The following is a 9473-nucleotide window of genomic DNA, read 5'->3' on the forward strand; positions in this document are numbered from 1 at the left end:
AAGGCACACACGTGCTTTCAGGTCATTAAAGTGCATTGTAAAAATAATAGAGACACAAAGGGCTTATTCTCAAGAAACGATGCACACCCTCTTCTCAGTGGAATATTGAAGATCTGTTTCATTTTTCAATATAAAGCAAGTTCAAGATGCTATTTCCTTACCACATACCTCAGCGGTGCATGACCCCAGAAATAAAAAGTGAATGGATTTATATACAAAAGAAAAATCTTGGCACTTCTTAACATTTTACTCCTCTTCCTAAATAAAAGACCTTCAAGAACGTATCCTCTTACTGAAGTTGTAAGGGGGATTGCTCTGTCTGGCAGCATACACCTATTCTCTGTGGATGTTGGACAGAATGAGCAGAGGAGTTCGTTAGATGTTTCTTTGTAACAAGAACTAGGGAATTAATAGGTTGTTAAAATTGCACTTTATCCATATCTGATGACTGACAATCCACAGTGAGAGAGAATATCAAGCACACACATAAAAGCAAGTCGTTACTCTTCTGAAAAGTGGTAAAAATACAGAGGATGAGCCTCTGAACAAGGTAGCACTTGGAAGGCAAAATGGAACCCAGTGTGTGGTAGAAGCACATTGCATCTCCCAGGAAGAAAATCTTAGTGTCCATTGATTTTGTCCAACGATTGACTTGACTCAAGACTGTGTTGAAAGTAACCATGTAAGAGACCTGGAGGTTCCTGTGTGCAGAGACATGCAACTGGAAGATGTTCAAGATGCTACTAGTAGCAATCGCTACTGATGATCTGTTTTTTTTTCTGCTGTTGTCACAAGGGAGCAATGGTTTTGCTAGAACTCCAAAGTCTCAGTGTATTCGTAGGAACTTGCTTCGCCCTGTGACATTAGATCCACTAGCTTAACACTGGCACTTTGCAGAGCCAATCTGTACTTCATCATGTAGGACTAGCTGGAGAAAACTCCTCCTCCCTACCAAAAGGAAGATAAAAATACAGATATGAAAAAAAGAGAAAAAAGCAGATCACTGAGAAGAAACTGAGATGCCTACACAGCTGTGGAAAAGATGTATTAGTGATGCACTAGCTCCGAAAAAATAGTGAAAGTAAAAGCCCGAAGTCAGTTCAATCAGGATATTGTCCCAATTAAGTAGAGCACGAGGCCTCTTAACCCATACATTTTGGAAGGGAGAGGCTAACTATTTTTTTACCTCCTTTAAAAACATAAAATGGAGATTTCAGAGAAATGGAGATTGGTACGTTGCTTCTGCATGGGAATATAACATGCATGGTATTTCTGATAGCAGTTCTCCTAGGTTTATCATCTGTTCTTGCAGTAGTTCAAGTCTGTCCTCTGTGAGAATATTGGTGAGTGAGTGAATGGAGACTAATTCCACTTACGCCATGTTATACATCACCTCAGCCTTTATTCTTGCCCTAATAACAGCAGATTGGCAAGAGAGGTTCTGTGTGAGGAGCAGAGCTACCCATGTTACCTGGAACAAAAATGGACTCCCGTCCCACAGATGGGATATAAGCAGACTAAAGCTTCAAGCAGGAGAGTTTCACTCTGGTTTCCAGCTACATGAGGACATCATGTAACTAACATAGACTTTTAAAGCTGGCCTTCTGATCTGAATAATAAGGCACTGCTGAAAATAACATTTGCAGCATTTTGATCAGTCAACGAGGCAAGCTTTACTAGGGAAAGCAGTATCTTTTATTGCACTAGTCGGAAAAGCAGACAAGCTTTCGGCACACAAACTCTTCCTCAGGTCAGTAAAGATATGCCTAGAGAGCTGTGAATGTTTTGGTTTTGTATCCACATTCCTGGTACAAAAAATGTCCAAAGACATAATAAAATTCAAAGCAAGCTGAAATTGCACAGTGCCCTGGAATGCTTTTCTGTAACATTTACACTATGTATTGTGTTTGGAGAATCTGAAATCTATCATCAATTTAAAATCTCTCAAGGATCTCTGATGTATGTAACAAACTGTTGGCTTACCAATTAGTGTTGAGCCTTCTGCATTTAAATCCATACATTAAATATTTTAAAACTGTTTATAAACATTAAAAATGTTGCCAAAAAGTGAAGCAGCAATGAGACAATGCTCATAAAGATAGATGTGCTAAGAGAAGGAAGGATAAGCACTTGCCATCAGTGCTCTTGAGCTACACAATGGTTCTTTATGGAGCAGCCATTCCTAGCTATGCCAAATTGTTTATTTATGATGACATAGTACAAGGATCCCTGCAGGACGATGCTCTAGGACTGTTCTCACCATTGTTACTGGAATTTCAAGCTCCAGAGCTGTCACAGATGGGAAGGGAGTTGAAGAAGATCCATCCAGTGCACACCCTTGGGAGAGGACCCTTCTCTGGCTGGGACTGCTGGTCCAGAGCATCACTCCCACCTGCAGGGAATTATCTTCCACACTGCAAATCTGTCTGCCCACATCCTCTCCCATGCTCCACTCAGACCTGGGCTGAATTAGGAGTGCAGGGCAAACGCCATCACACACAATGGCCTATTTTCAGGTGTAGCTGTCTAGACTACTTCCTTGTGGCTTTGGCTCAAGAAGAGCCTTTTCAGTGTGATTGCTGGAACGTGCACACAGAAACTCCGGGCTTCCTGCGAGCGACATTTCACAACTTGGGGCTGCATTGTGTGGAGTTCTCAAGAGTTACACGTGGGGAAATATTACACACATTTCCACCAGATTCCTGCTCATTTGTACTTTGCTGGGGACAAGAAGCCTTGCTGCTTGCTGCAGGATGAGGGGTTTAATAGCCACAGTCCAACCACTACCCTGGTCTAGGTGGCCGTCATCCTACCTCAGGGCAGCCGCTTGTCAGCAGAGGGTGCTCCTGCAGCAAGGCAGCCCACTACTCCTGTGTGTTACATACCGTGCCCAATAGGAAGCATTGGTTTATAAATTATTAACCACAGTCCTCTGACACACCGGCAGACTCACATCTGTGGACATTTTATGTAAAAGACAAGTAATGGGAGAAGGTGAGATCTTCAAAGTGTCTTGTAACTCAAGAAGGTCTGTAGTATACAAGCACGGAAGGCAGCAAGGGATTATAGTAAGTGGTGTTTGGGCTACAGCGTGGAGCTTGGGCTCTTAGGGCTGCTGTTTGCTAACCCTGGAGGGAAAATTTCAAAATCCTTTTGGGTGGGCAGACCGCATTCAGCCCATGAATCCTCGTGTCTTGCCCGTGTGTGTAGGGACAGGAGGAGGGCTGTTGCCTAGTGGTGACACGGCCAAGGGTGGCTGTGAATGTGAGTGCACCAGGGAAGAGATGGATAAAAGCAGAAGGAAAAAGCAAAACAATAAAGGGAGGAAATGCTGCTGTGTCCCCAGACACCTGCTGGCTTTGCTGCATTTTTCATTTCATACTGTGATTGTTTTTCCCAGTGCTGTGAAAACCCTGTGCATGCCTGGTGTGTGCATGTGGAGAAGGGGCCGTACGGATGCCTTGCAATGCAAATCCTACAGCTTGCTGTGCGGGTACAAGACTTGGAATGCTTGGAACTGACTTCATCTTGGTGACCTTAAGAGCTGTGTTAGAATGTTGGATTCTAGGTACTTTGTCATCTCATTCAAGCCAGGTGATGTGTTGGCTGGACATCTCTTTCTAGGTGACATTTTTCTTTGTTATTTGCTGGTGTCCAAGAGGTTGGCAGTTAGGAAAATGAAGTTTTTCTTTCTCAGATAATTTTCGCTATTAAAATTCACACTCAGCATGTTCTCCTTTTGTCATGTTGAGAAAACCTAGTGCAATTACCAAGCATTTGGGTGTAGGCAATAAAATAAAGTAAAATAAAAGCATTTTTGTACTATCTCATACTGTTAGATCCCAAGGGACACTCTCATAACCATGAGGAGGGAAACAGACATAAATTCAGCTGTAACTACAGCTGACTAAATAATAGCCAAAGTTTTCCTCAAGTAAATTGTTCAATTAATATTTTTGCTGTCTTCAGCAGGAAGAAATTACTTGACCAACACAGTTTTGTTTTTTTTGTTGTTGTTGTTCTTGTTGTTGTTTTGCTTTGTTTTTCTGCTATTAAAAATAATGATCAATATGGTCTTTTTATCCTAGCGTGACTGGCCAGCTCTGCCTCTTTTAACTACTCTTAAAATATATTTATCTTAAGTGGTTTATAAGTCTCCTTTTCAAAGAGGCATTTACAAATCAGAGGAGAAATAGGCAGCCAAACCAGCTTCCAAACCCTGATAATGAGCAAAGCTTATTCTGCTGCACTTTTATTTCCTCTGTTCTCGACCCCTCTCTCCAGCCCAGGGTGTTTCTGAACCTTTCTTTTGCTGCTCTGTGCAGGCAGCCCCATCTGCTCCTCCTGCAGTCCCCTGACTTCGGGGGGACACAGGAGTGTGTGTGAGGACGTGCATCTGCTGCTGCAGACAGCCCTCTTCTTTGAAAGCTATTTCAGTAGTGACCTTTCCTTCTGCTTGACTGCAGATCCTCCAGCCCACTATTGGTGCTCTGTGAGCGGCAATAACCATATGCAACCAAACTGGGGTAGGTCAGCACTGATGTGTATAGCATGTGTGGAAAAATATCTGCAGGTCAAAGAATATGTGGTAGTTTGGTAAAAACTGAGCTGTCTGGTGGACATGAGCACCCTTATGTCCACTGTATCCGTTGCTGTTGACAGTCTTTATAAGTGCAGAGTTTTAAAAAGGAATAACAAGGTGTAACATCAGCTATCCATTAACCCAGGAACATTTCAGCCTCTGTTTATCTCTGAAATTCTTTGGATTATCTTCACCAGTGACACTATTAACTTATCCAGCCTTCAAACAACAGCAAATCAGAGCATTTTCCCAGACCTAATTCCTCTGGATATTTCATTATCCAGATGAGCCACACTACGTGAAGTGCTTTTTTGTTCCCTGGATTCTCAGGATTAACCAGAAGAATGTGTTTGGGAGGATTTAGGAGAAAAACGGCATTTTAAGCCTTTGCAAGCATGCGATACCTTTAACTTGACTCACTCTCGTTTTACTCCAGTTTGACTCAATGTAAAACAAATCTAGGTTTGCTCTGGAAGTATCTTAAGTGCAGTTTGGATGTACCATGGCTTGTAAGCCCTGAGGGTTTGTGGCAAAAGGGTGCTGGAACCACCATGTTGTTGTCATGCTGCCAAAACAGCTCTGGTCTATTTGTTCCTAGGGGTGCTTGGCATCTTCAAAATTAGTCTGCATCTGTCAGGAAAGAGACACTTAGAGTGACTATAATTGCATAACTTAACTTAAAGTGCTCATTTTGCACATGGAAAATTTTCCTTTTGCAGAACAGAAATGCCAAGCTAATCACACATGATGCCTACAAGCATTTTTTTTCTTGCTCTGCTACAGAGTCCTCCTAATCTAGAAGAACCCCCCACCAGTGGAATTCAATGGCAAAACTCCCATGTACTCAACAGGACAGAACTCCTGAAACCCAAACTGCTCAGTTGCTAAAGTATTCCCACCGAATCCAAAGCTACTCACATACACTGAGACTTGTTTAATGGACTACATTAAAGGACTACTATGTGTGCTCAACAAATTGCAGGATCAAACTGCCTGCCAAATGACTAACATAGGACTGCAGCTGCTTGACTTGGCCAAATTTAGAGTGTACTGAGAAACGTTGCTATTAAATGGCTATTCTGCCCTGGGGACTCTTGGGGCTCTGGCTCAGATGCAGCAGAGGATTAATACTGGATGGCTGAGATGGCTGCTGCACCAGCCATGTGCTCTGGACAGCCAGTAGGGATATTTCCCTCTGGGATGAAGCCACAACTGATGTGTGGGCAACTTGTACCCCAGTCCACCCCAAGGTGGGCAGAAATTCATGCTGGTCCACCCACAGTGCATCAAGCTGTAATGGCAGTGGAATAGCTGCTTTGGTTGTACAACACGTGTTGGGGTGGGATGAATGATTTCAGTGTATAGCCATTTCCAGACCAAGATAAAGAGAGATGGAGAGACCGCACTCCTGCCTCCTGTGGTCTGGAGAGCTGCTTAAGGGTCACTTCCACTATAACTGCAAAACAGCTCTGCTTTGCCACTGCTCTCAGGCTAAGGTTTGTGACTGTTTTGTCTTTCTGTTGACTGCTTCTAGGGTAGATGATCTGTTTGTAGTTCAGGGGGAAAAGATCAGGTTAGCCTAAGCTTAAGAAATTCTGGCATCTTTTGTGGATAGCACAGTTAAAACCTGAAAGTTTAGAAACACTTAAGGGTCAGAGAACTTTTTTTTAATAATTTGTTTTCTAAACAAAAGGCAGAATATTTTGGAATGGCATCTCCTATTTTAACTGTTAAAAATAAAGCTAGTAATTATAAAATACCTTTGTGAAAAGTTAGGATTTTGTTTGGTTATTTGTTCTTAAACATTTCCCAAGCAATAATCCATTTCTTAGAAGTAAAATGTGTTCTTAAACTATGCTGATGATATCAAGTCCACATTTATGCTAAAATATATATATTTATATATTGATCAAGAAAATAAAATGAAGAAAAAAATTCCAATCATTTTATTCTTTATTCTAAAGTAAAAAGGAATGCTACAGAGCATTTTAGTGTTTTTCTGGTAATAAATAAGTCCCTGATCCAGCACCAAACTAAAATGTATTCTTTTAGCATTAGTCATATATAACATAATGACGTTATGTAGTTACAGTGAAGCATGCAAACACAAGGATATATCTTTATCTGCAACAAGGATGTGTCTTTATCAATGAATTCATTGCTGATTAGTGGAAATTTTAGCTCAAATCTTAGGCGGATTTTTCTGGATTCTTGCAATGATTACTGTGTGCCAGCCTGTAACCTGGAGCACATTATGCCAGCTATGATATCAAGTAAAAGAAAGAAATTAACAGTCAAATCACACGTAGTGAAAGGAGCATTTACAAATAGGAAAAACATCTAAAATTAGTAAGTAAGCTGCTAGCTGTAAGTACACCACGGACCTTAGTGCGTATGTTCCTCTACAGGCCTGGAAGAGGCAGGATAGCTTGAAAACCAACAAGCCTACATCAGATATTCATGAAAAATGCAAAACATTGAGTTTTATGTAGTTTAGGTTGAATTAATATCTATGGATTGACAGGAAAATATTATTTTGGTGTTAATTTTTTATTTTTTTTTTTAAGTTTAATTTAGTGCTTATCTAGTAACCCAAGTGAATTGGAGTTTAAATCCATTTGGCTGTTAGTGAATTTTGTCTCCTGCCAGTTGCAATTCTGAGTGTTTGCATGCTCTACATGAAATTGGCCATTTTACAAAAGACTTATACAAATCCTAGAATTCCTGGCTTGCAGATGGACTGGAATGAATTATGACCTTTTCCATAAAAGCGTGTCATCCTAGTTGTTGTGTATTAAATTATCTAAAACCCCAAGTATAGGAAAATGCCTTCAGCAAACCCTTTTCTGCTACTAAAGCTCTCTCTAAGAGATCATATTAACTGTCTCAGCTCCTTGATCTTTCAAGAAATGTAGTGCTTTGCAAAGATCAACAGATCCTCTGATTAATATAAAAGCTTTGGTTTTGTGAAACTGGGTTCCTTTTGTTTTAGGAAAACAATAGAAAGGCTTCAGCATTCCCTTTTTGTTTTTTTTCTTTTTTTTCTTTTTTTCTTCTTCTTCTTTTTTTAAATTATTTTATTTTTAATGGAAAGATTCTCAGATTCTCCTGGGCTAAGCAGTTGATGCCTGTGCAGTTACATCACAGTCAGCAGAGCCCAAGTAAGTGAAAGGAGCTGGGCCAAATCCAACTGTAATTATTCCTGGAGTGGTGATATGGAGTCTCCGCGTGTAGGAGAAATGAGGAGTGATTGCCATGGAGCCTATGTGACACAAATGAAGATTTGGACGCTTGTGTCAAATGACAGAAGAAATTCCTATGTTTGTGGACAAATCATAACTGACCAGAAACATTGAATAACTGAACAACATTAGATGCAAGCCTGCATTCTGGGAAATTGCTCTTACCACAACAAGAGATGCTGTATGTATTCCTCAGAGACTGAGGGGAAGAGCTGGGGATTATGTATCACTTAAAAGTGCCACACACATTGTCTCCAAACACTCTAGTAAAGAGAAAAGCGTTTTCTAAGGTCATGGCTTCCCCTCTCTTGGCTGAACAGTTTTTCAGAGAAAAAAAAAAATAAAATAAAGAATGAAAAATTAATGAAAGAGGAGAATTTTTACATGCTTCACATTACCTTTGTTTGTTAAGCTGGAGTATGATGTGTGGAAAAATTTAAAATCTTCAAGGCATCTTTTAATATTTTAGTTACCTGAAATATTAACTGATTTATTAGGTTCTATGATATTGGATCCAGGTCAGTACAGGAAATACTCAGCTGCAGTGAGTCTCTACAAAAAAATAGGTCAGACTATCCATATATCTTCTTATATTATTGGGAAATTGCTTCCCAGATAGGACTGTAAGTAGAAATGTGAGGTTTTTTTGCATCTCCCTGAATCCCCAGTGGCTGCACTGTGACTTCCTGCACATGCTGTTCCAATGGCCCTCTGTCCTAGTCCATAAAAGAGATCACTTTGTATTCCCCAGGATATCATGAAATATAGAGACAGCGGTATTTTCCAATTTGAGAGCAGAGCACATTGTCGCATTTGAGGGAAAAAAAAAACAGTGACCAAACCTTTTGGTTATGCTTTTGCAATGTCTTAATATCTCAAAGGTGAAAGAGCTTCGAAAGTGTTCTCTGTAGAGAAACACAAATATTTTCAAAAACACCATGTATTTACTGTACTAAAAGAATGCAACTTAAATTCCACTACAGAATTATGTATTTGTCAGAATAATTATATGAAACAGACTGTACTGTTTGCTCCAGAACTTATCGGTTTTATATACTTGTACATACAAAACCAAGATGATGAGTGAAATTCTGCAGTGTCAGATGTAAAATGTTGTGGAGGTGAAGCTGAGATCTGTTATTTCAGATGCTGGATTTTCAGGTTCTGTGTAGTTACCTTAGTCTTTCTTCGAACATCTGACAGAGATATATGTGGATATTCCTCTCATTTTACTCAGCTGAGACTGCAGCTTTCTGCCCAATATTGCAGCCAAAATTGAGTTGGATACAGAGTGTGAGATCTGAACGCTCTACTGAAAGTCAGGTGTATTATCTCAGGCTGTTTGTAGTAGGTTGTTATGCAGTTTCTCTCAACTGAGACAATTTCTGTCCATCTTGGACGTGCTGCAGAATAAAATGTGAAACAGAACTTCCAGGAATGGAAACCTTGCTTCTCTCCAATCTGTAGTGTGTGGGGTTTTTTTTTGGTGTTTTGTATTCCCTTGGCATCTGTGAAGGCCTTGCTCCAGCTACAGGGCACCCTATAGACAGGGATTTGGGTGGAACTGGGTTGCCTGAAATTAGACCAAGGAGATCTGCACATCTTAAGGATGTAAAGGAAAGCTGTTTTTTCTTTCCTCTGGATTATGA

At 40.4% G+C, this 9473-nt stretch overlaps 1 long non-coding RNA gene across 1 annotated transcript; it reads left to right on the forward strand.

Annotated features, from left to right (window-relative positions):
• Positions 1 to 2931: 2931 nt before the first annotated feature.
• On the forward strand, positions 2932 to 9268 carry LOC128080545 (uncharacterized). The gene is made up of 2 exons (XR_008206727.1): positions 2932 to 3068; positions 7677 to 9268. It is a non-coding gene; the product is annotated as an uncharacterized LOC128080545 (long non-coding RNA).
• Positions 9269 to 9473: the final 205 nt, after the last annotated feature.

Source organism: Tympanuchus pallidicinctus, unplaced genomic scaffold (genome assembly GCF_026119805.1).
Source record: "Tympanuchus pallidicinctus isolate F22 unplaced genomic scaffold, pur_lepc_1.0 scaffold1, whole genome shotgun sequence".
Classification (NCBI taxonomy): Eukaryota; Metazoa; Chordata; class Aves; order Galliformes; family Phasianidae; genus Tympanuchus; species Tympanuchus pallidicinctus.